The sequence below is a fragment of the Euleptes europaea genome, chromosome 4 (assembly GCF_029931775.1).
Source record: "Euleptes europaea isolate rEulEur1 chromosome 4, rEulEur1.hap1, whole genome shotgun sequence".
NCBI classification, from domain to species: Eukaryota; Metazoa; Chordata; class Lepidosauria; order Squamata; family Sphaerodactylidae; genus Euleptes; species Euleptes europaea.
This window is the reverse complement of record NC_079315.1, coordinates 68,973,480-68,999,658: the sequence shown is the minus strand read 5'-3', so window position 1 is coordinate 68,999,658 and position 26,179 is coordinate 68,973,480.

The following is a 26,179-nucleotide window of genomic DNA, read 5'->3' as shown; positions in this document are numbered from 1 at the left end:
ATGTGTGGCTTGTGATGCTGTGGGATGGAATGCTGGCCAGTATTTTAAGGTAAACTTGACGTCTCAGTTTGAAAATTGGATGTAACAATAAGGTTGCCAACCTCCAGGTACTAGCTGGAGATCTCCTGCTATTACAACTGATGTCCTGCCGCTAGAGATCAGTTCACCTGGAGAAAATGTCCATTTTGACAATTGGAATCTATGGCATTGAAGTCCCTCCCCTCCCCAAACCCTGCCTTCCTTAGGCTCCACTTCCAAAATCTTCAGGTATTTCCCAACCCGAAGCTGGCAACCCTATGTAACAAGTAGGGCCCCACAACAAAATGTTGCACTTTGGTTTTGGTCACCAGATGATGGTTTCATAAAGTGGGGGAGTCCAGACATCGGCGGGCTTTTTTGCTCGCCAGACTGAATGTCTTCCCCTGGCAGTTCTCTCTGGGAGATTCCATAATATCCCGTTTAGAGATAGACTATGCAAATTCTGTCTTCTTGAACCTGATTCCGTAACTCATATTTTACTGCTCTGCCCCTTTTTTTCTAGTCTAAGAAATCGTTTCATAGACCCAATTATTATGAATTTTCCTGGCCCAGCGAAGAGGACTGTGTGTGTGTGTTAAGTGCCATCAAGTCGCTTCCGACTCATGGCGACCCTATGAATGAAAGTCCTCCAAAATGTCCTATCTTTGACAGCCTTGCTCAGATCTTGCAAATTGAAGGCCGTGGCTTCCTTTATTGAGTCAATCCATCTCTTGTTGGGTCTTCCTCTTTTCCTGCTGCCCTCAACTTTTCCTATCATGACGGTCTTTTCCAGTGACTCTTGTCGTCTCATGACGTGACCAAAATACGACAGCCTCAGTTTAGTCATTTTAGCTTCTAGGGTCAGTTCAGGCTTGATTTGATCTATAACCCACTGATTTGTTTTTTTGGCAGTCCACGGAATCCGTAACCCTCTCCTCCAACACCACATTTCAAAGGAATCTATTTTCTTCCTATCAGCTTTCTTCACTGTCCAGCTTTCACACCCATACATAGGAATAGGGAATACGATGGCATGAATTAATCTAGTCTTGGTGGCCAGTGACACATCCTTACACTTCAAAATCTTTTCTAACTCCTTCATGGCTGCCCTTCCCAGTCTCAATCTCCTTCTGATTTCTTGGCTGCAGTCTCCCTTTTGGTTGATGGTGGAGCCAAGGAAGAGGACTACCCAACTTTTATTAGCTGATAAGTGCCCCAACTCGACTGAAGCAGTCACTGAATATTTGGCAAAAAAATTAACTATGGATCTTTGTATTGACAAGTAATAGCTTTGCCAATTGTATGTGTTACTTTGGTGTTTACAATGAATTTAACTACTGTATTATACTGAACTCGATAAGTACTGTATTACCCTAATCTGCTTCTTTTATGCCATTAAAGGTTTTGATATTGATATTGATATTGGATATATTCAGCAGGCAAGCTCTGGCAGCTCCAGAGATAGCTAGAAAGTGGGAAGACAGTTTCCTATCATTTCTTTGGCTGCAAGAGGAAACCTGTTGGAAATACCCCACTCTTCACACTTTCCCAGGTATCAGTGGGGAAAGGAAAAGCCTGCTCTACCCCTCTTCAGCCATTCTTGGGGCTATGACAGCTTGTGTGCTAGGATTGCCCCTCAAGGATGGCTACAAAAGTGGGAACTCAGAGGACTCATGGACCCACCCTGCCTCTTGTCCCTTCACTGGAGTCAGCAAAACTGCCAGGGAAGCTCCACACATGGCTGATGCTGGGCTCCGTCAGCCTCCCTGTTCCCATCATAATCATTGCTTCTGCCTATTTCATTCAATCGTTCATTCATTCATTCACTTTCTTATTTACTTACTTATGTATTTATTATATTTATAGTCTGCCTTTCTCATTGAGACTCAAGGCAGATTGCACTGTATAAATTGATGCAATCATTAGGATAAATCTAATAACCAATGTATTAGGATTAGAGAAATCTGAAACAAGCATAGAATATTAGACATGATACAGAATGCCAATACAGTGAAGAAAAAATGGTGTTACATCAGTAGAAACTAATGCCGAAAATACGTACAACAAAGAGATAATACATCCTGTACAAAGTGGTCTTCTCATCTCCTCTCTTTCCTCCTTCTCCTATCTATTTCAGCATCTACTCTCTTCCTGCTTCTGCCTTTCTCCTTTTCCCTAACCCTTCTGTTGCTGTTATTCCCTTCTCCCCGTGGCTGTTCTTACTTGTGTGTTTTTGAAATGGCCATTATCATGAGCTCTTGATGTGCATTTTTCTAATTCTTCTGCTGCTACCTGGAAGGTAAGTGGATGACCACTGGGGGAGGTGTGCACTGAGTTCTGGCAATTTTAGGAACCCAGACAACCAAATGCTTCCTCCAAGCCCACATTCCTTCCAATTTATGGTGACCCTATGACCCAAAAGCATCCTATTTTTAATAGCCTTGATCCTGTCTTGCAGATTGAGGACTTTGGCTTCCTTGATTGAGTCAATCAATCTCATGTTTGGTCTTCCTTTTTTCTTGCTGCCTTCAACTTTTCCTAGCATTAGTGTCTTTTCCAGTGAGTCTTTATCTTCTCATAATGTGACCAAAGTACAGTAGCCTCAGTTTAGTAATTTTAGCTTCTAGGGAGAGCTCAGGCTTGATTTGATCTAAAACCCACTTATTCGGGGGGTTTTTTAGCAGTCCATGGTATCCATAGAACTATCCTCCAACACTGCATTTCAAAATAATCGACTTTCTTCACTGTCCAACTTTCACACCCATGCATAGTAACAGGGAATACTATGGTATAAATTATCTTAATCTTGGTCACCATTGACACTTTCTTATACTTCAGAATCTTTTCTAGCTTCTTCATGACTGCCCTTCCCAGTGTCAATTTCCTTCTAATTTCTTGGCTGCATTCTCTGTTTTGGTTGATGATGGAGCCAAGGAATAGAAAATTTTGAACAATTTTAATTTCTTCATTGTCAGCCTTAAAAGTTGTGTAATTCCCCAGTAGCCATTACTTTTGTTTTCTTGATGTTCAGCTGTAATCCTGTTTTGGCATTTTCTGCTCTAACCTTCATCAATAGTCATTTCAAGTCTTCACTATTTTCTGTCAGTAATGGGATATCATTTGCATATCTCAGATTGTTTCTTCCACCAGTTTTCATTCCATCTTCATTTAAATCTAATCCAGCTTTCATTATGATATGTTCTACATATAGATTGAAGAGACGGAGCTAAAATACATCCTTGTCTGACACCTTTGCGAATCAGAAGCCAATTGTGTAGCTTAGAACTATGTTACTCATCTGGGAGCACAATTCTTGCCATGTTCTATATATCTCACTTTAAGAAATTACCAGCAATCAGAATCTTAGACTATGTATGTGCCACATTAATGCTTTCTCAGTGGCCTGGGAGTGCCAAAGCCATTTGGGTGCTCACTTTTAAGCCCTATTTTGAGGTGACAATATATCAATCCTGCTTTCTGACATTTCAGGTATTCATGGAGTCTTAACTACTAGAGGGTGCATTGGGAACTTTAGAAATTAAGGTCTCACCAAATTCACCCCCACTTAACTGTTCCAAATCCAAATAAAATTATTTATGAATAGAATAATTCCTTCCAGTCTAAAAATTATTGTGGTGCCTCACTGTCTAGTTCCAGCTTTCTGTAGCATATGGAAAGGATAGTAAGGAAAAGGAGTGAATCAGCAGACATATATTTCACAACAGCATAATATAGCCAGAACAGTTACCTAGTCTTCTCACCAGACAGGATCTTTATCTGGCATTTCTGTGCTCTAAATTTCAATTTTCTACCAACCTATGCATCACCTCCATGGCAATGGGTGCTTTCTGATTATATACAAGATTGGTTTCTGTGTTTGCATGACTGATTTCATCTCTGAGGGTCAAAATCTTTGCTTTTACCAAAAGACAGGTTTTGAAATTCAGTTTCACCCTTAATCGTTTTATTTTCTTCATCACATATGAGTCTTAAAACAAGTTCCCACTTTCAGCCAGTTTGTAATGCAAATAACAGGAGAGAGGCTAAAAGGTGACAACCTCACATGCAAAAATTGTTTAAGTACTTTGTTTGTGTAGGATGAAAAATAAAGAGAATGTCCTAGAAAGAATCAGGTTATTTGAACCATTATCAGTCAATAGATAGAACTATTTGGTTCCTTCCTACTAATTGTCAGTAAGGATAATGAGGTCATATGCAAATGCTAAAAAACTATATTCTAAATAATGCCAAAGTTCAGTAGTATCATAGCTTAGAAATGTCTCTAGCAGTGCTTTTATTTGGAGCATATTTTTCACAGTACTATCAGACTAACAATTAATCCTTAATAACGATCGTGTTTAAAATTACCAAACTCAAATAGCATTGGTGATAGTGATGGTTTAGACTTTAAATTGCTGAGAGTTGATCTACTTGACAAGCGGAGAAACATGGCATAAAAAGGTTACTGCATATATTTTGATGTTAAGAGGAGCCACTAAATATATATCCTCTCATTTTCTTTTCATATCAGACACAAGAACTATCTGTCAGCAGTGGCCATCTGATTTTAAACTTGTTCTATTGGTGCATCAGATTCTGGCCCAGAACCACCACCATTGAAGTCATTAAAGTGAACATTGTAAATTGAACAAAGCTGCATTGTTTGTCAAGGTAGAAAATCAATTATTAATTTCCTTTCTGGCTTGGCAAGACAGCAACACTCCATTTTCCATTGTGGTGTGAATAAAATACTTTAATCTTGAAGACACTACTAATAGTACAATTCTATTTTTGAGTAACTGGTCGAAGAGTACATTTGTAGACATATTGCTATAACGACTCATTAATTTTCATGTTGTAAAACTGATGCATGCATCACGTATTTTATGAAGCAAATCACTTCATGAATTTGAAAGGACACACAGAATGATGCATCACATATATCTAATTCTGAATCAGGCCTTAGAATGAGGATTAATAGATCTGAAAAATGGAAGTAGAGACTTATTGGGAGAATTTCTTTACAAACCTGAAGGGAGTACCAGGTTTGTAGAAAAATCTGAAATCTAAAATAAATAAATAAATAAATTTGTGGGATTAAAACTCCCCAAATTATTAGAGATTTCTCCTGTGAGGTCTTGCAAGTCCCAGTTTGTTATAGCTAAGCCTCAGAATACATATCAGAAAATCCAAGTACAGAAGCGGGAGGTGCTTTCATCAACTGAGGGGAATCTGGTTTGGTTCTATTGGGCTTGTGTTGTTTCTTGGGGTGACAGGCATGGACCTGTGGTTGCTCACAGGTTGCTTTTCCCCTGGAGGAAAAAAGGCTGCCGGTGACTCTCCTTTAAAGAACATCCAAGTTTGGTAAAGATTGGGTCAGGGGGTCCAATTGTGTGTAGCATCAAGAAGGATCTTGTGTTTGGGAAGTGAATTGAGTTTTCTTCCCTGAGGGAAACACCTCCAAAGAAAAGGGGGTGATCACTAACCATTTTTAAAGAGGAAAGCTGGGAACCTGTGTGTTTTGTTCCTGCCTTCACTAATCTTTGAACATTTGGCAGTCATTGCTTAGTAGAACTGACATAAGCTTCTTTGAAAAAAGTTCTATCTCTCAAAAGTAACAAACACCTTTCTATGAAAACTATCAGCTACATTTAGAATACAAAATATCTGTTGTATATAATTATCCTATGATTCCTGTTGTTGTGTTACCTGCCTATTTTATGACTGAAACCTCCCTGACAACCTGACTTCACTATTTCCCCAAAAGAGAAAAATAAAAGTTTTGATTTCTTAATTCATTCAGACTCTCTTGTGCCATATTCTGACAAATAAAGTTTTTTTTTTGGCAGATTCTTCACTGTCCTAAGTGTGGGTCAGAAAAACAAAAAGAGACATGAGTCTATGGATTGAATGGGTTATTGAGGAATACTATTCCATCATACATGCCAATCTCAAACCAGAGAATCCAAGCCAGTGACTTTAGCAAAGAACACATTATTGCAACTTGCAAGACCAACAGAACTAATTTTAAAACACAGTATCCAAGCCAAACCACCTTGGCAAGCCAATATGAAGCCCGGCAAGAAGACACGGATATAGTCACACAGCACAATTAACGAAAAAAACGTCCCCAACAGCCTTAAAACACTGTCTCCTGATATTCCTGGTCATTCTTGAATATTTCTGGGATTTTTTGTGACCAATTTACCCATATCCTAGAAAATCCTAGATGCCATCTAGGCACCTGAATATTTCCAGAAAATACTGTATACAAGTATTTTTCAGATATTTATTCAGACCAGAAATATCCGAAAGCACATCTCTAGTATATATTCAAAAAAATCATTAATCAATACAAAACTTGGTCATTTGTAGTCATCCCACCGTGGTTTGCTCTTGCAATATTGTCCTTCTGGAATCACTGCCATGCAGTATTTGAGAAACTGCCAAGAAGAAGAGAAACCATCTGTGAATTTTCAGTGAGGTTTATTCCATATAATCCACTGTGTCCCAAGAGGCTGCCTGATCAAATAACCCTGTAACTATTTAGTGATATGTGCAACCTTAATGTTGCTTGTTGAAGGAAGTCTATCTATTATTAAGGAAATACATAATGCAAGATATTTGGCTTTTGTAGTGTTGTTGAGAAGATCCTAAGAACTATTGACCTTCATAAGGCTCTTCTTTCATCTCCTTCAAGACCCTTCTGAAGTCTGAACTGAACTAAAAACAACAAAGTTTGGTTCAATAAAATGATAATTTTATCCACCAAGAGTTTACCAAGAAAGCAAGCATGATGTAGTGTACAGAGAGGTGGATGTATACTTGAGTGAGTTAAGTTAAATTTCTTCTTAGCTAAGGTTACTTGGGTCAGTTACTAAGCTAACCTAATCTTATATCACAGAGGTTTTAAGAGAATAAAATGGAGGGGATCATATCTTTACTACTTTTTTTTAGTTTTCTTATTTTATTTTTCTTCACAGCTTTCTTGTTATATTTTAGTTGAGAAAAATGACTGCACTTTCATCCCATATCCTGCTTGGGAATTAATATCACAGGGAGAGGCCCTCCTGACTGTCCATCAATCAAAGAAGCTCATTTGGTGGGAACATGAGAGAGACCTTTTCTATAGCAGCCCCTCAATTATGGAACAACCTCCCCAGGGAGGTGTGCCTAGTTCCCTCACTGTTAATATTTAGGAGGTAGCTGAATGTGGTTTTGTTTAGGATTGCATTTGATTAAAGCAGTCCGAAATTGTGAGCTCCATAAGGAAGAGGGGCAGCTAGTAAGTAAGTAAGTAAGTAAGTAAGTAAGTAAGTAAGTAAGTAAGTAAATTTCAGGTCCCAAGAAACCACAAAAACAACTCCAATCAAAACCAACATAGTAATGATATACTAATATCAAACCGACATAGTAACTATGTTCAGTAGCATTTCTAATAAACATGTGACCCAATAGACCAGTGTATCGTCAGACTCAGAGTTTTGTCCTCAGTGTCCCTTCAAGCAAAACTCGCTCAGGCAAGACTCTGAAACAGGTTAGGCTTTATTAGGGGTCAAGATTGGACAAAGTCAGTAGTTGACTGCTAGCTTAGCAGAAGAAGGCGACTAATGGAGAATAGGATTAGAATACAAGGTTAAAATACATTGCATAGTGTCACGCAGTCCAGTAGAATCTATGGTAAGTGTTCTCAGGCCAGAAAGTCATTAAAAAGTATAACAAGGCATAACAAGAGTGCAGCTGTGAGCTGTGGGCAGAGGGATAAACTGTACAAAGCATGAGAACCAAAAGACACATGACCTGTGCCTTGTCAAACTGACCTTGTAAGACAGGCCTGAAGCAAAGTCAGGCCAAGCTGCAGAGACAGGCCTGACATGTATATAGCTGGCCTTTTTGTGACCCAAATCCTGTGGTACAGTTTGCAGTCCTCAAGACAAGTTTGGTGACTCAGCAGGGTTTGTGGGATTCCATGCCCCATGCGGCAGTTCTGAATAGGGCTGGTTCAGCAATTTGAGGGCAGCTGGATTCCAATGAAGCAGCACACAAGAGAATAGTGACAGAACTAAGCCTTCCTTCCTTTTCTTTTCAGAGCTCCTCTGATCAATAGATCTTGGACAGTGACTAGAAGATTACTAAACTAGTTTCTAAAGGAAAATATGAGAGACAGGAATTTAGCAAGCAATGAGGTTATGTTTAGATCACTGTCTAGTAGGGCTGTTGGAAAAAACATTAGGTAAAGTTTGGCTTCGGCAAAATTCAGCCGTTTAAATTCGGGACGTGCCGAAGTCCGAACTCCCCTGCTTCGGATCCGCGAACTTCGGCGCGAGATCCGGAGTTCGGGGGAAAATCCCCCCCCCGCGGGCCTTCACGGGGCTTCCCTGAAGGCACGCGGGGGGCTCTTTAAACAGATCTGCGCCTTCCAGCTGGAAGGCGCAGATCTGTTTAAAGCGCCCCCTGCGCGCCTTCAGGGAAGCCCCCTGAAGGCGCGCGGGGGGGGGGGGGGAACAGATCTGTGCTTTCCAGCTGGAAGGCGCAGATCTGTTTAAAGGGCCCCCCGCGCACCTTCAGGGAAGCCCCCTGAAGGCATGTGGAGGGGGACTGAAAAAAGGCGGGAACGCCAAACCTTCCAAATTCATTTGGCGATGCCCCAAATTTGCTGAATTCAGGCATCGTTTTCCCGTCTTTTTTCAGTTCGGTTCCATCCGAACTGAAAACAGCCGAATCAGGGGAAAGTTTGCTGTTTTTCGGTTCAGGACGAACCGAATTGACAGCCCTACTGTGTAGCTCCAGATAGGGAATAACATCCTTTTGAAAATTAAAACATGATAAACATGATAAAACAGGCACAATCCAGTGATTCCTAAAGACAGTGAAAAGGGAGCATTCCAGTATTGTATGAGATAAAATATCAATTTTACCCCGGCCACAAGGGCAAAGACAATCTGAATATGGGATACTGCAAAAACTCCCACACAATACTGCAGAGGGGTTAGTGTTAAGATGAGCTAGAGCAAATACCCTAGCATAATGAGGAACTGTTTAATATCTTGTATAGGAAGGCAAGTACCAAGGTGGTAAAATACCAAAGAATTGGTTGAGCACAAATTACCATGCTATCATAATCAAGTTAGCAAAACTTTTGACTGTGTGGATCATGAAAAGCTATGGCTGGTTTTAAAGGAAATGGGTGTGCCACTACATCTGATTGTTTTGATGTGCAACCTGTACTCTGAACAAGAGGCCACAGTTAAAACAGAATATGGAGAAACGGAATGGTTTCCAATTGGCAAACTTGTCAGACAAGGATGTATTTTATCTCTCTATCTGTTCAATCTATGTGCAGAACATATAATTAGGAAAGCTGGATTTGATTTAGATGAAGGTGGAGTGAAAATTGGAGAGAGGAACATTAATAATTTGAGATATGCTGATGACACTACATTATTGGCAGAAAATCGTGAAGATTTGAAATGACTACTGCTGAAAGTTAAAAGAGAAAGTGCCAAAGCAGGACTACAGCTAAACATCAAGAAAACAAAAGTAATGACTACCGGAGAATTGCATAACTTTAAGGTTGACAATGAGGAAATTGAAATTGTTCAAGACTTTCTATTCCTTGGCTCCACCATCAACCAAAAGGGAGACTGCAGCCAAGAAATCAGGAGGAGATTGAGACTGGGAAGGGCAGCCATGAAGGAGCTAGAAAAGATTTTGAAGTGTAAGGATGTGTCACTGGCCACCAAGACTAGATTAATTCATGCCATCGTATTCCCTATTACTATGTATGGGTGTGAAAGCTGGACAGTGAAGAAAGCTGATAGGAAGAAAATAGATTCCTTTGAAATGTGGTGTTGGAGGAGAGGGTTACGGATTCTGTGGACTGCCAAAAAAACAAATCAGTGGGTTATAGATCAAATCAAGCCTGAACTGACCCTAGAAGCTAAAATGTCTAAACTGAGGCTATTGTATTTTGGTCAAGTCATGAGACGACAAGAGTCACTGGAAAAGACAGTCATGCTAGGAAAAGTTGAGGGCAGCAGGAAAAGAGGAAGACCCAACAAGAGATGGATTGACTCAATAAAGGAAGCCACAGCCTTCAATTTGCAAGATCTGAGCAAGGCTGTCAAAGATAGGACATTTTGGAGGACTTTCATTCATAGGGTCGCCATGAGTCGGAAGCAACTTGACGGCACTTAACACACACACATAATCAAGTTCAGTATGACGACACTTGACAATAGAAAGGGTCTCTGCCTTACCCAGCTGGAGAATTTTTTCTGTTGTAAAACTCAGCTGTTGTAATCTAGTATCAATGGTCTTCATCCATACTAAGCATCTTGTTTGAGAGAAAACAGCAATCCATCTGGACAAAACTAAGCAAACTGCCAAGAGTTGTCAATACTCAGGACATTAGTTTCCTTTAAAATGCTAACAACAAAACAGGTAGCCAGTTTTTGTATAGACTGGAAATGAAAGAGTTAAAACCCCTCTCCCTTCCCTGAGGCAATATGAGGCAGCATGAGCCTGCAATATGCAATTTATCGATGGAATAATTGCTGGATTTTAAGTTTTTCCTCTTGTTCTTTTTTCTGTTTTCTTTAAATAGAAAAATAAATAAATACCCTAGTGCCTAAAACTGTCGAGGCTAGACACAAGGTAAACTTTTACTTGGAGGGAATTTTATAAGCTGGGCACTGCTACGGAAAAGTCCTGCCTTGAGGTCACATGGATAGAATGATACATTTCATATACATAGAAAGCTAACATGTCAAGGCTAAACTAGCTCAATTCTCCTGATGTGCTAGATTTCCCTGTGTAGTGTGTCGGGTGTTTTTACTGGAGAGTTTAGTCAGGTAAGCCCCCAGTTTCAGTTAGAAATATCCAGAAACAAATGAACATAGGAAGGGCTTTGCTGGACAGACCAGTGGTCTGTCTAGCCCAGCATACTATTTCATACAGCAGACCAGTTGCTATGGAAGGACAACAAACAGGACAACAAATTAATGCTGCCTCCTACCATGGGTATTCAGAGTTTTGCTCTCTCTGTATATGAAGCTTCCCTTTATTCCCCATGCCTAGTAGCCATTTATGGATGTATCCCCCATCAATCTGTCTAATCCACTTTTAAAGCCATCTTTTTGGCCATCACTATGCACACTAGAAGGGGATTCCACAGTTCAATCACTTCTTTAGTAAAGAAATATTTTCTGTTGTATGTCCTGGACATATTGTCCATCAACATGTTAGGTTTCCCCAAATTCTAGTATTAGGGGGAGTGATAAAATGGTCTTTCTCTCTCTCTCCATTTTTTTTCATGCATAATTTTATAAACTTCTGTCATGTTTCCCCTCAACAGAAAACAATGAATCACGCATCTTTGTACATGAATCATGCATCTTTGTGTCACCACAGATCATATGGTTGACATATGAAGTGTGGGAATTCCATGCTCTGTATGACCTTGAGGCTCTTAACTGAGTTGGCAAGGGTAAGCTGAACTCCATCAAAAGTGGGAAGCATAATGTCCTTCAAGACCTCCACCTTACCAATCAGCATTATTTCTGTTTTTCCAGGAGTTAGTTTCAATTTGTTCACTCTTAGCTATTTAACCCCAGATGCTAGGCAGTGATTTAGGACCTCTACAGCAACTCCAGGAGATTTGGAAAAGGATATGAATAGTTGTGTATCGTATCCATACGATCCAAACAATCACATTTTATAGGGAAATGATCATATAAATACAAACAGTCATGACTAATTCTTGAGAGGACTTGCTCAGCAGCAGAGCATCTGCTTTGCATGCAGAAGGTCCCTGGTTCAATCCCAGCAACCCAGTTTAAAAGATCAGGTGGTAGGAGATGTGAAGGATCTCTACCTATGACCCTGGAGAGCCATTGCCAGTCAGAGCAGATTATAGTGATTTACAGAGACTATGTATCTGAGTCAGTATAAAACAGGTCAATTGTTGCTACTGTCTGTGAATATTCCCTACTTAATTCTATTGAATCTAAAGTTAGAACTGTGATGATCCAATAAAAATATAAGCACTGGGGACAGGAGAGAAAACTATACATGTCCATAGCTTTCTTAGAAGTGTCTACCCTAGCTAGCCAAGTGCTGAAAAAACAAAGTGTATTTAAACTGGGAAGTGGCTTGCCTCTTCGGTGCAACATGCAGCTGCCATGGAAATGTCAATGAATGCTCTGGCTATGTGTGCAGTTCTTCCCAGGGGAGAGCTTTGTTGAATCACAGACATTTATCATTTATTTCCAACTGCTGCTTTATTGCTGTAATTTTTTTTTAAAAAAAAAATGTCAGACACCTTGAGCTGTCAAAATGAATTTAGAATAAATAAATCAAATTAATATCAGCATAGTATTTATAGTAATTCCTTGCTTGGAGAGTTACATTGGTGCTATGTAAACCCAATCCAGGTTCTGTTCCCAACAACAACAACAACAACAAAAAACATGCTATAACCTTCCTAGCTAAGTTTTTATTTCAAGTCCATGGGGAGTGTGGGATCTGAATTATCTTCTTAGCCATCTCAATATGGCATACTGCTTTGAATGCCATATTTAGTTGACCTATGGGACACGGAAACGAAAATTGCCTTCAGCTATGGGAATGTAACTGCATTACATTTTTGGCAGTGGTCACTTTCTATTACATTATGATTATTTTATTACAAAGCATATCACAGTACCTTCAATGTTCTTGATAAAATCCCCAGTATACCAGAAGGGTTTTACTCCAAGAAAATAAGTATTTGCTACATAACCGCTGAAGGACTATTATCTAAAGTAATTACATTATGCTCAACAATTATACAACACAATATGTAATCTGCCAATTATCTAGCAAGTTAATAGGTGGCAGAGAAATAATTATTGTAATTATTGTAATATTATTATATTTCCCCATGAAAATAAAACTGAGGAAAATCTAATTTCCAACGCAGGTGAAAATAACCTAGCTTGAGTTTTGAAGCGGGCTCCAATTTTAGTTTGTATTAATACAACTCTATGAAAAGGAATCATATCAGACTTTTTTTTTAAAGAAAAAGAGTCAAAAAGGTAATTATGACTTATTCTGTTCTTATGTCTATAATAAATTGTAATCTACCAATTAAAATATATCTAATATTACATACAAGTCCAATGATCAAAGAACCAATATGACTATCTAGACATATTTCTTTTTACTAAAAGCATTAAACTGTTTTGCATGCTGTGATTTAATCTCTCGGTTAATGACGTAGTCGAGAACCAACATGATGTATTCAAAAGTGTCTTGGACTTTCCTGGGGAGATCTAGATTATTGTCAATGACTATATGTTTTATTATATTATAACTTAATTGTGCTGTTAGCCATCCTGAGTCCGGCAATGCCGGGGGAGGGCAGGATATAAATAAGTTTATTGTTATGGTTATTGTTTAGGGCAAATGCTGAAGCATTTGTTATCTCCTAGGATTACAGTGGTAATGATATGGAGCAACTTTGTGTGAACTGCATTCACCTCCTCTGCTCCCTCATACCACTTTTGGGTCTGGAAAGAATTTTCCTCCAGGCCAGATTGTCCAGGGATCCTGGAGGTTCTCTGCAGCCTCTGGGGTCACTGAAGGAGTGTGTGTGTGTGTGGGGGGGGTAGTTGTGAGTTTCCTGCATTGTGCAGGGTTGGACTAGATGATCCTTGATGTCCCTTCCAGCTCTATGTTTCTATGTTTCTATTTTCCCCTCTCTGCCTCCTCGTGGCAGACTCTCCCCAGGAAAAGTCTGCTCCAATTGTGCAGAGCCAACCCAGCCACTGGAGAACCTGCAAGGAATTGTGGGGAGCTCCTTGCTTTCCCCATATTCCCTTCCCCACACTATTTCTCTCCTCCTGGAATCCTCCGTATCCTCAACTTTCCATGTTTTGTTCTCTCCTTCCCACCCACCAACCTACCCTTTACCTGCTCTCTATCTTCAGCTATATCTATTATATATTTACTTCATTTATACCCCACCTTTCTCCAAAATGAGGACTCAAGGCAGCTTGCATCATTCTCTTCTCTTCCATTTTATCCTTACAGCAACTCTGTGGGGTAGATTAGTTTGAGAATGTCTGACTGGCCCAAAGTCAACCAATATTCTTCCAGTGATTTTGGGAATTGAGCAGCTAAAGCTTTTCATGGCATGGAGGAAAATAATGTCACATCAATCCTCTATTAAATGGATGGACATTTTTTCTTCAGATGGCTGGAACATCTAACCATCTGGCCCCACCTGCCTATGACACGGATTTGTGTTTCCTTTCCTTTCATTTCCTGGGGCCAGTGTTCTGGGACCTCCCCACATATTCAGTGAACACAGGAGGCTGTCATGTCCCTGGGCTTCTGTCCCTATCCCTCCCCCACTTCTCTCACCCATGTTTCCTCTGGTGTTGGCAGGGATGAAAATGTCCAGTTCCCTTGTGTGTGTAAAGAGCCATCAAGTCACAGCTGACTTACAGAGACCCCAGCTAGGGTCTTTCAAGACAATTGAGAAGCAGAGGTGGCTTGCTGGGCCTTCCTCTGCAGAGCCTCCCTTGGAGGTCTTCCTTCCAAGTAGGGCTGTTGATTTGGTTCCATCCGAACTGAAAAACAGCCGAATTTGCCCTGATTTGGAAGTTTCTAGTTTGGATGGAGCGGAATTCAAAAAAGGCGGGAAAAGGACGAGCCGAACTCAGCGAGTTCGGAGGGATGCCAAATAAATTCATGCAAATTCGGCGTCTCCTATCTGCCTTTTCCCGCCTTTTGGAAAGATCCCCGAGAAGGCAGGTGGGCGGCTCTTTAAACAGATCCGTGCTGCCAAAGCCTTGGCAGCGTGGATTTGTTTAAAGACCCACCCGCCCCCCTTCTTCGGGCTGGCAGCGTGGATCTGTTTAAAGACCCACCCACACCCCTTCTCGGGAGCCCCAAGAAGGAGGGGCGGGTGGGTCTTTAAATAGATCCACGCTGCCAAGGCTGGCTGCATGGATCAGTTTAAAGACCCACACCACCCCTTCTCGGGAGTCCGGAGAAGGGGGTGGGTGGGTCTTTAAACTAGGCTGGCAGCACGGATCAGTTTAAAGACCCACCCGCCCCCCTTCTCGGGAGCCCCGTGAAGGCGAGCGGGTGGGTGTTTAAACTGATCTGCGCTGCCAGCTTTATTCGGCCGATTTTATTCGGGATTGCCAAAGTTCATGCCGAATCCCACAGATCCGAATAGGGGGAGTTCGGACTTCGGCATTTCCTGAATAAAAAAGGGCCGAATTTTGCCGAATCCGAATTTTACCGAATTTTTTTTCCAACAGCCCTACTTCCAAGTACCAACCCTGCTTAGCTTCTGAGATCTGATAAAATTTGGCTATTCCATGCCATCTTCTCTCCTGTCAAGTCCCCTTCATAGAAGTTTAATTAATGGAAATTGCCCGTAGAAGCTTTTAATGGCATGAAGTTAAAGAACATAGCCTGATAATTGCTTGCAGATCAAATTGATATTAAAGGGGACAGCTAAAGGAACCAGTTTAAACATTGGCAAACCTGGGTTTTGAACAGGATTTGTACAAGCTGATGGGGGTAATTGGTTTTTGGCACTTGCTAGTGAAGTCAAAACTGTACCCTTGGGTGAACCTCTTTTTTTTTTTTTTAAGGAAACCATTTGTGGGATGGTCTTTTGGCCCCGAGGAATCTTTCTTGTTAACTTTAGTTGTATTCGTTTGTGTTTATCAGTATTCTCCCTCCATTTTCTCTGCAGTAAGATCTCAGTAAGGAGCCCTGAGGCTCAGAGTGTTAACTGCAGTACTGCAGTCAAAAGCTCTGCTCACGACCTGAGTTCGATCCCGACAGAAGTCGGTTTCAGATAGCCGTCTCAAGGTTGACTCAGCCTTCCATCCTTCCGAGGTCGGTGAAATGAGTACCCAGCTTGATGGGGGTAAAGGGAAGATGACATGGGAAAGCACTGGCAAACCACCCAGCAAACAAAAGTCTGCCTTAGAAATGTTGGGATGTGACATCACCCCATGGGTCAGGAATGACCCGGTGCTTGCACAGGGAACCTTTACCTTTACCTTTTTAAGATCCCAAGATCTCAGTAAGGCTGAGTAGTCAAGCCCTGATGCCATCATTGTATTGTTCTTAATTTTGTATATTAGAGCATAGTTTCCTGGAACAGGTTACTGCATTCTTCTGAAATTCACTTTATTTCCAAGACAGAATGAATTGTGTACTCATATACAATCTTGTCCGGCAAATGATTGAAGGAAACTTACCCTGAAGGCAAAAGATTTGTCCTATGTTTGTTTTGGAAGTTGTACATGAAGAAGAAAAAAGGCTTTGAAACCTTGGTAATAAATTAATTTGCTTCCCATGTCCCGAAAGAAAGGAAGGAAGACAAAAGACAGAAGTTCCAGTAGATGCTTTATGGAAGTGTTCATGAGTCTAAATTAGAAGACTCATTAAATAATAAAGGACATTGTGGAATGTAATCTGATTCAGTATGACTGGAATCATTTAAGTACCTGGCTAATAGAGTGCAAATGGAGTTCACCACAGATTCAAATGTATTGGTAAATTCTAAAGTAGAGAATTATAAGAAATTAGATAAATATAGTAAAGCAAGGTAATAAACTGACAAGGAAACTGATTTGAGAGAAATCAATGGGAAATAAGGTATTAAAAGTCATCAAGCTGTCAGCTGCAATGAAGAAATCAGCTGGGGACACTGCTAGAAGAACACACACAAGGCGGAAATTTAATGTACAGGAAGGCACTTCATAAAGAGCTATGTATATCACTGCTTACCATAGATGTAATTGCCTGGCACAAAATCAAGTTCCCCAGATTTATCTGATCAGAAAATATTAAGAAAGTTAAACTCACTGTCCCTGAAAAAAAGTTCATAACACTATAATTTTAAAAACCCTAAAGGCAATCAAGAATGTTGATCCTGGTCGACTAAGGCTTCAAATCTAAAAATGCTTCCCTGGACTAAGCCCCATTTAATAAAATGGTACATTTCTGAGTAGACCTGCTAAGGATCGCTCCCTCTCAGTGCAATCCTAAGAACACTTTCATGGGTGTAAGTCCCATTGAATAGACCTTAATGGGATTTTGAGTAGACTTGTTTAGGATTGCTTTCTAAACTGTGGTTCTGTATCTGCAATTTTTCTAGTCAACAACCTATGAAAGAACAAATGGGTTAACAGTATAATCGGGGAGGGGGAAAGACTGGGAACAGGGAGTTGACTGACCCATGTGCTGGTTTATCTCGGAGATATGCTGGCATGAGGGCCAGATAAACTGGCACAGGCACCCACGCTGCTGTGCCACTCTCAGGTGGTGGTGTAGCTTGAAGGAGTCCACACCCCAGTGCAACTCAGGCGCTGGGCTCTGTGCTGGCATGGTAGTAGGTGTTTCAGATGGTGTGGCTGTAATTAGTTGGCCCCCTGAGCCCTTTCAGCCTGGGAATGCCCCCTGAGAGAGGAGCAAAGTTACCCCAAGAAAATGTTGGTGCAATCCACTGGCAATCATTAAAGTATAAAATCAAGCTCACCCCACTGCCATGGCCATACCCACAAGGCCCTAAGCAGCTCAGGATGCCAATTAAGAGTGTCACCAATTGTCTCCCTCCCTCGCAGTCCAACCCATAAAAGACCACTGGCAGTAGGTGAATATGTTAGACAGCCAGCTGTGACAAGAGAGGCAGGAGGGGGCGCCATGCCAGAGCAGGCCTGCAAAGAGAAGGTGCTATGTTCAAAATGGTCAAAGGTGCTAGGACCCATGTGGTCCCGGTGTCCTCCAGTCCCAGCTCTCTCCACTTTACATATGCCTTGTCCCAGCGGATGATGAAGAAGAAGAGTTGGTTTTTATATGCTGACTTTCTCTACCACTTAAGGGAGACTCAAACTGGCTTACAATCACCTTCTTTTCCCCTCCACACAACAGACATCCTGTGAGGTAGGTGGGGCTGAGAGAGCTCTAACAGAGCTGTAACTTGCCCAAGGTCATCCAGCTGGCTTCGTGTGTAGGAGTGGGGAAACAAATCCAGTTCACCAGATTAGCATTGGCCGCTCATGTGGAGGAGTGGGGAATCAAACCCGGTTCTCCAGATCAGACTCCACTGCTCCAAATCACTGCTCTTAACCACTACACCATGCTGGCTCCCCTGTGCCAATAGCCAAGGCTGAGAAGGCACTGCTGTGCAGGTTGGTGGTGGAGAATGCAAGCATAGCCCTAGAAACAACCAGGACCAGCTCTGCCACCTCATACCACTATCCCTTCTTGTGCATGGCAGCGGATTGAGTCTCTGCCCTGGGACATGTCATCAAGATGGAGTTGTCCACCCTGAAGTGCTGGACTTCAATTGGTCAATATAGGAAAAAACCCAAAGTACATAATTATAAATGGTATAGTTACAATATGAGACATTATTATTATTATTGAATGCTATAAACAGGAATGCAGGTGGTGATACCACTCATGTAAGTGGGTAGACATGGCATCAGGGTGTTGTATGGTGAGTGTCAGGGGTTCTGCAGCTACCTGCCCCCTGTGTGGGGCCCTCCCGCTGCTGCCATGACCCTCCCCACACCTCCCAGACTTGCTGGCTCCTTCCTTATCCCTGCAGATAACTCTCAGTGGGGATGCCATCAAGGGACCATCTTCAGAGGTGAACAAGGGGAGTGCTGGGTCAGCTGCTAGTCAGAGCAGCCAGCCCCCACCCCATGGCCCAGGGAGGAGGAGGAATATGCCACCATGGAACCTCCCTCTTCCAAGTCAAAGTGCTCCTCTGAGACTCCTGGGGTTGAGAACCCAGACCAGCATTGCCTTGTGACAAGCCAGGAGGAGTTGGAGCTGAAGGGCAGGAACAAGGACCACAGCACCCAGGCTGCAGAGGAGGGGGGGTGAGAGAGGTGAGGTGACTGTGAGGACAGCTCTACATATTCTGGCTGTTACTGTTTCTTTCTTCACTGGTTCAGTGGCATGGACAGGTGAAAGAGGGCTCTTTCACCTGTAAGGAAGCTGTTGACAGAGTCCTACAGCACATAGTGATATTTCCCAGAGGCATATTCAGAAAGGTCTTGGGAGAGAAAGTTCTCTATAATGGACTTTCAAGCTATATGTGTGCATGTATACACACACATGTATATATATACACACACACAAATGAGCACCCAGCTTGCTGGGGGTAAAGGGAAGATAACTGGGGAAGGCACTGGCAAACCACCCCGTAAACAAAGTCTGCCTAATAAACGTCGGGATGTAATGTCACCCCATGGGTCAGGAATGACCCGGTGCTTGCACAGGTGACCTTTACCTTTACCTTTTTATATACACACACACTCATACACACATACAGGATGACAGTGTCTCTCTTATGACAATAACCCTTATGTAAGAGATATTTGCTGATTTTATTTAAGAATATGCCCAGTTCTAGCAAGGCACTTAGTAGGCATGCTTTCTTTTTCCAGATTTGCAAACATGTTGCTAAAATTACAACATGACTTGTAAGACTGAAATATAAACCGAAAAGAAATAGTTAATCACAACCATATGCCACAGTTACCAATAATCTATGGGCCTTTTTACAGTTTGTCTCTGGCCTTTCCCTCTTCTTTAAAGGTCAATAGGCTGTATGCTCCATGGGCAGATTGCTCACTGACTCTACAGCTAGATTTATAAGGGCTGAATCTGGGTTTGCAGGTGTCTTGTTCAGAAGTGATAAGAAATATTTCTGCCTTTTGTCAAGACTGGCAGAATTACTGCCCGTAAATTGCCAGACACATTGTTTAAAGTTGCCAGATGGATAAGTATTCTGTTGCTGTCACTCAGTATAATTTCATGGAACTCGGTACTATCTTTTCTTTTACCGTTCTCAGTCTGCCTATTTTTCTTACTCCAGGAATAACATGTGGTGTTCATCTTCCATGCACTGATGTCTTGAAGTTTGCTAGCTAAAGTCAACTCCCAAAATACAAAAGTTCAAAAAAGTTCAGCAGACAAATTCAATACAAAACTGAAGTGTTAAATCCCCAAAGGCCAAGCAGGAGGCAAACCAAGGGCTTAACACTTATTTACCTGGGCCATCTAAAGAAGGATCCCCTTTTATTCAGTTCAGTGCAGATATTGTAAGGCTTCCCAATTATTTTCATTTTTGTTTCACATTCAGTTTCATTATATTTTTATTGCACGCTCTCATTGTTGCAATTATATTCGTTTTGCATTTCCATTGGTTTCCGTATAAACATTTTTGTTCATTATTTTTCTATTTTCCAAGGGCTCTTGAAAGTGACTGATTTTCTGGACCTTTTTAAATCTGGCTTCAGGCCAGTATTTGGAACAGAGACTGCTCTGGGTGCCTTGGTTGATGACCTCTACTGAAAACTAGATGGAGGAGGGATGTGACCTTGCTAGTCCTGCTGAATCTCTCAGCAGCCTTCTATACTGTTGACAATAGTTTGCTACTGAGCCCCGCTCAGTACTGGGACTAAGAAGAACCACTAAGGGTGGTTCAGGTCCTATCTGCTGGTCTTGCTGGTGCTGGGAGATTCCTGCTCTGCCCCATGGCCATTGGACTATAGGATTTCACAGGGTTTGATCTTATCTCCTATGCTAATATCTATGTGAAGCCACTGGGAGAGGTTATCAGGAGGTTTGAGCCAGCTCTACCTTTCCCACCTAATTCCAAGGATGCCTGTCCTAAATTGTGATTTTAAATTGTGGTTTTTAAAAGTAATTTTATGGTTATTATTTTGTTTTACATTGTAAGCTGTCTTGAGTTTCATAAGGTTGAAAGTGGTGGTGGGGAAACAAACGTATTTTGTCTCACCACACTGTGGGCCCATGTGACTGGCCCAAGGCCAGCAACCTTCCATGGCAGATTCAAATCTGAGTTTCCTTGATCATAGTCCAGTATTCTCATTGCTACCCCACGTCGGCTTTCATAGCTCAGAGAAGTTCTCAACCACCATTTCTTTTGAAAAAGGAGGGGATATTTCCCACCGTCCTTGTCTGTACTGCCTTTCTGTTGAATGTGGACCCAAAGCAGCTTGCATCGTTCTCCTGTCCTCCATTTTATCCTCATAACAAACCTGTGAGGTATGTTATGTTGAGATGGTGTGATTGGCCCAAGGTCATCCAGCAAGCTACTGTATCAAATTGGGGATTTGAATCAGAGTCTCTTCAATCCTAATCAGACACACTAATCATTACATCACACAAGGCTCTGATACATCAGGGAAGCTGTTTAACCCCCTTTGTTTTTCCTTTTTCCTTCCAAGCTCCCATGACCCACAGGTCTTGAACAGTTAATCGGGAGTTTTTAATTTTTTTTCTATTTCTTTAAGGAAAATACGGTGGAGAGATACTTGGCCACTGCCAATGTTATACTTGGATGTCTATCCCCCAGCAAAAAGGGGACTATTTATCATCTGTTACGGTGGCAGGTAATTTCATTAAAAAAGGAGTGATTCATTGATCACGTTGGAGTTTGAAGTGGGGACACTCCAGTATCATGTAAGAAAGTGTATCAATTTTCTTCATATTACATGAGCAAAGTCTTTCAGGGTAGGGTAAACCCCTTTTGTTTTGTAACAGAAGGGATATTTTGCACCCTTCCTGTTTGTGCAGCCTTCATCTTCCTGGTTTCTCATCAGTAAACCTTTGCTTCCACTGGAAATAGCATGAAGATGTGTGTGAGTGTGTGTTGGGGAGATTCTCGAGATAACATTGGCCAAGATGTTCCAATTCCCTTCATGTTTGGCACTGAAACTCCCACAATCATCCTCAAGCCAATGGGAAAATATGATATGCCTAGCTTTATTTTCTTGTATTTTTTATGAGTTATGTTCACCACAGGTGGATGGACAGACAAATGAATCCTTTTATTAACATATATGCATATATTGATCTCTCAGTATGCTCTGCTGATGTTATAGATGAAGTATTAATACATAGGATGCCTTGGTGTATGAATTTGCACTCTTGTGTCTTCTGGAAGTTCAGTTCTGTCATACAATTAATGGTTTTCAGTTGGCCTCCGTAACAGTAGATTTCCACATTTTTTCACGTGAAGATTTCCTCTCAACCAAAAATGGCTCCACTAGCACAAAAGTGAAATGAGAGAAGAATTAGAGAAAGGAAACAGCTTGCAGGTTGACACACTGAGCTAAGCTGGCAGTTAATCATCTCTGCCCTCACCAACAGATGTCACTATATTCAAAAGAAATTAATTGGTCAGGTTAGCGGACTCAAGAAGCAACCCAAAGCTCTGAGCTATCAGGTCCGAAAGAAGATATCTCAGCAACAGCATATGTTTCCATCGCAGTCTCTTTGTCACAGACTAGGAATTGCTTCAAAATTCTAGTAGCAGACAGATTTGTAAAAACAACAAAAAATGTGTGCGTGTGTGAAAATAGTGGAACCCACTGGAACACAACAAAGCAAAAGGCAGTGCCCTGCTTTTAAAGTTTTAATGAGTTAACTGTGAAAACAAAATCTGTTCATTCATTATGTGTATTTCCCCAAGTCATAGTTGAGAACGAGTAAATGTTGCTTGTCATTTAACCTATAAGAAGGGGGCAGTAAAAAAAGTAGCAAATTCAGGTGCACAAGGCAAATTCAATGTTTCTAAAAATTCTAGTCAAAAGGAAATGGCCTTGTTATGGTCAGGCAACTGCAGTCTTCAGAACAGAGCACTGTATTTGTAGAGAGCCATTTGGAATTGGTAGTTAGAGTGTTGCCTCTCAATTCCCATTTAAAGACCATAGCGGCACACCTCAATCTAGTTATCTGCATGTGGATATGAAGCCCCCTCCATTTCTCATGTGCACATTTGGTTTTATTTTGTCTAATGGTTCCTTCTCACTGTTTCACAGACAGGGTGCTGGTGTGAGGTATTTTTGAGTGGCAAACTGCTGGATATCATCCTAGCAAGAGCCACCCCCCCAAATTGTTTTCAGGTTCTGTGTACAAAATTCTCTTTTACATAACCATTTGATTTTTGATGACTAGCCCAAGTTCACTCAACAAGCTTCCATAGCAAAGTGGGGATTTGAGCTGGCTCTCCCAGATCCTAATCTGACACTCAAACCACTACACCACACTGGATAAAAAGATATTTGTATTTCAGCCAAAAGTATCAGGTATTTGCCTGTGCTCTGAGATTGTCAAGGGAGAAGCTGTTGTGGGAACCCACTTTTTCTAAGGTACACATGGTTGGCACCCATGGAAAGGTTTTCTGAGCAGACTCTGGAACTTCCTTTGCCAGAAATTTTGTTTAGTCTCCTTGTTGCAGGCTTTCCAACATCATTTTAAAATAGCATGTCAAACCCGTTAATACTTGTTAATAGAAGGTTTATCCCAGTTTTAGTCCTTTTTTAAAATTCCCATGTCAATTTTTTTTTTAATAAGCTGCCTTGGGCATTCTGTTTTGGAAAGGCAGCATATAAAGGTCACTAATAAAAGAATCACACAAACATTTAGGTTTCAGTCCTGGAGCAGGGACACGGGGAAAAAGGCACATAAGTTATATGGGTGAGGTCGGTTTCTTAAAGTTTGAACATGCCCTCAGAAGTCCTATTCAGATGCAGTTAGGCATAGATTGCTCAGCAGATGCCAGTTTACAGTCTATCATCACAGCTTTCCAAATATGATAAATGCTTGTGAGAGGCTCAGGAAACATTTTTAACTCAGTCCTCAATGTTCCTTAACCAAAACCGCTTATCCATACTGTCTGGAAAAGACATTGCATATTTGGGGAGGAAACAGTAGCATTTTAAGATCTGGTGATTGAAAACCAAGCTGCAGCTTCCGAATGAGGCCCAAGGGTTTGGAATACTACAAATAGTCCCACTGAGAATGGATTTCATGATAAAGAGAATCGGCTGAAATAACCAAAGGTATAATAAGCATTGAATTCATAATGTACACATTATTTTAAAATGGTAGTAGCAATGTCTTGTTCACATATATAAAGTTAAGCAGTAAAAGCAGGAAGGTTTAGACATATTAAGATTTTGTAAGCACGGGATCTACAACATCACAGTAAAACAGCCTGGACAACCCTTTTTTATCAGAACTGGAGGAAAGGGGATTAGCTGTTACCTATTCCTTCTTCCTCCTGTCCATCCCTGTCTACAGTTTGTCTGAGTGGAAGGCAGCGGGTTTCTTCCTTGTCTGCCTCCTGGCTCTTTTCAACGTGTGCACAACAAGCTGTGTATGTCCCATGGAGGGCACCATCCTTCTGGACATAGATGAGATCAGTCCCAAATGTCTACGGTGCTGTTTTCTATCACCTGGAGATCAGTTGTAATAGCAGGAGGTCTCCAGCCACCATCTGGATGTTTGAAACCCTGGAGAGAGCTTGATTACAGCTATAAACAACAATGATAATTCAACCTTCTGGCGGACTGTGAATTCTTTAAGTAATGGCTATGTCAGAGTCCCCGCATGTATCCCGTCTTCGGTCTGGGTAGCTTACTTCAAGAGCCTCTTCTCCTACTCTGTGGAAAACCAGGGTCTTATACCTGTAGCACCTTCTATTTTGCTGAATTCCTGGCCAGATGTGTCTCCTAAGGACATTAAACCGCTCATTGATTGCCTACACTCAGGCAAAGCCCCAGGTCCTGATCTAATTCCCTATGAACTTTTTAAAGTCAACAGCGAATGGTGGGCCAACATTCTTGCTCCTGTATTCACACAAATTAATGCATCAGGAGCTATTCCAAAATCTTGGAGACATACCATTATCGTTCCAATCTTTAAAAAAGGTCAGCGCTCTGTCCCAAGCTGTTATCGTCCAATCAGATTTTTGTCTTGCTTAGGCAAATTGTATTCCTCCTACTTATTAAAGAGGCTGTTGGACTGGGTTGAGAGTAATGACATCCTTGGCTGGGAACAGATTGGCTTCAGAAGGGGTTGGTCTGTCATGGACCACTGTTTAGTGCTTTCCCATCTAGCCGAGAAATATTCCTCCCCCCGAAATGGCACCCTTTATGCGGGTTTTATGGATCTTAAGGGAGCTTTTGATACCATCCCGAGGGAGAGGCTATGGTTGAAACTATCACTTTCCACTATGGATAGGAGGTTACTATGGCTTATCCAGCAATTTCATACTGACCTCACAGCTCAGGTTCGCTGTGGCAACCAAGGAGAACTAACCGAGCCTTTTGAACTGGCCAAGGGAGTTAGACAAGGTTGCCTCCTTGCTCCTCTCTTGTTTAATCTATACCTGAATGATATGGCAACCAATTTCTCAGAGTTTTGTCACCCCCCAAAGCTTGCAAGCCATTCCACCCTGATTCTACTCTATGCTGACGATGCAGTTCTCCTATCCCGCACAAGAATTGGTTTGAAAAGATCTTTGCAAACTTTTTCTGAGTACTGCTTTAGGGAAGGTCTTAAAATAAACCTAAGATAAATCTAAGATCATGATCTTCACTAAGAGGAGAAAAATGCCTCTTTTTCGCTGGGTATTAGATGGCTTTGAGGTTGACCAAGTCAAGGAGTTTGTTTACCTTGGCATTCTGTTTTCCCATAACCTAAATTGGAAGGCCCATCAAAAAGCAGTGTCCAACAAAATTAAACCTGGGGTTGGTGCTATTGTCAATTTTTTTCACACCAAAGGTGGCAAATATATTCCAGGGGCTATTCAGGTTTTTAACCTGAAAATTACCCCAATTATCCACTTTGGTGTTGCCATCTGGATTACAGTCATCAATGAATCTATAGATCGTCCACTGCTTCAGTTCTTACGAAAACTCCTAAATGCCCCTCGATGTGTTGCTGGCGTTACTCTTCGTTCCGAGTTTGGCCAAATGTCACTTGAAGCTAGGGCGTGGTTGGCCGCCTTTAAACTCCACCTTAAACTGTGCTTTAGCACTGAGGGGTTCCTAGCTTCTCTGAAGCATGACCCTTTCAAATCCTCATGGCAAAAAATCTTAGATGAGAAACTGGCGTTGCTGGGCTTCTCGCAGGATATGCTATCAGATCTTGGGAAAACTGAAGCTTTTGCCAAAATTAAAAAGCGCATTAAAGAGCTCGATTATAACAGCACTACTTTTCGTGTTCATCCCAGTTCTTCGGAATACCCCTTCCACGTGGTCTGCCTGCCTATACATATTATCTAACAACTCCTCGTCTCTGTAGAGCTTTTTGC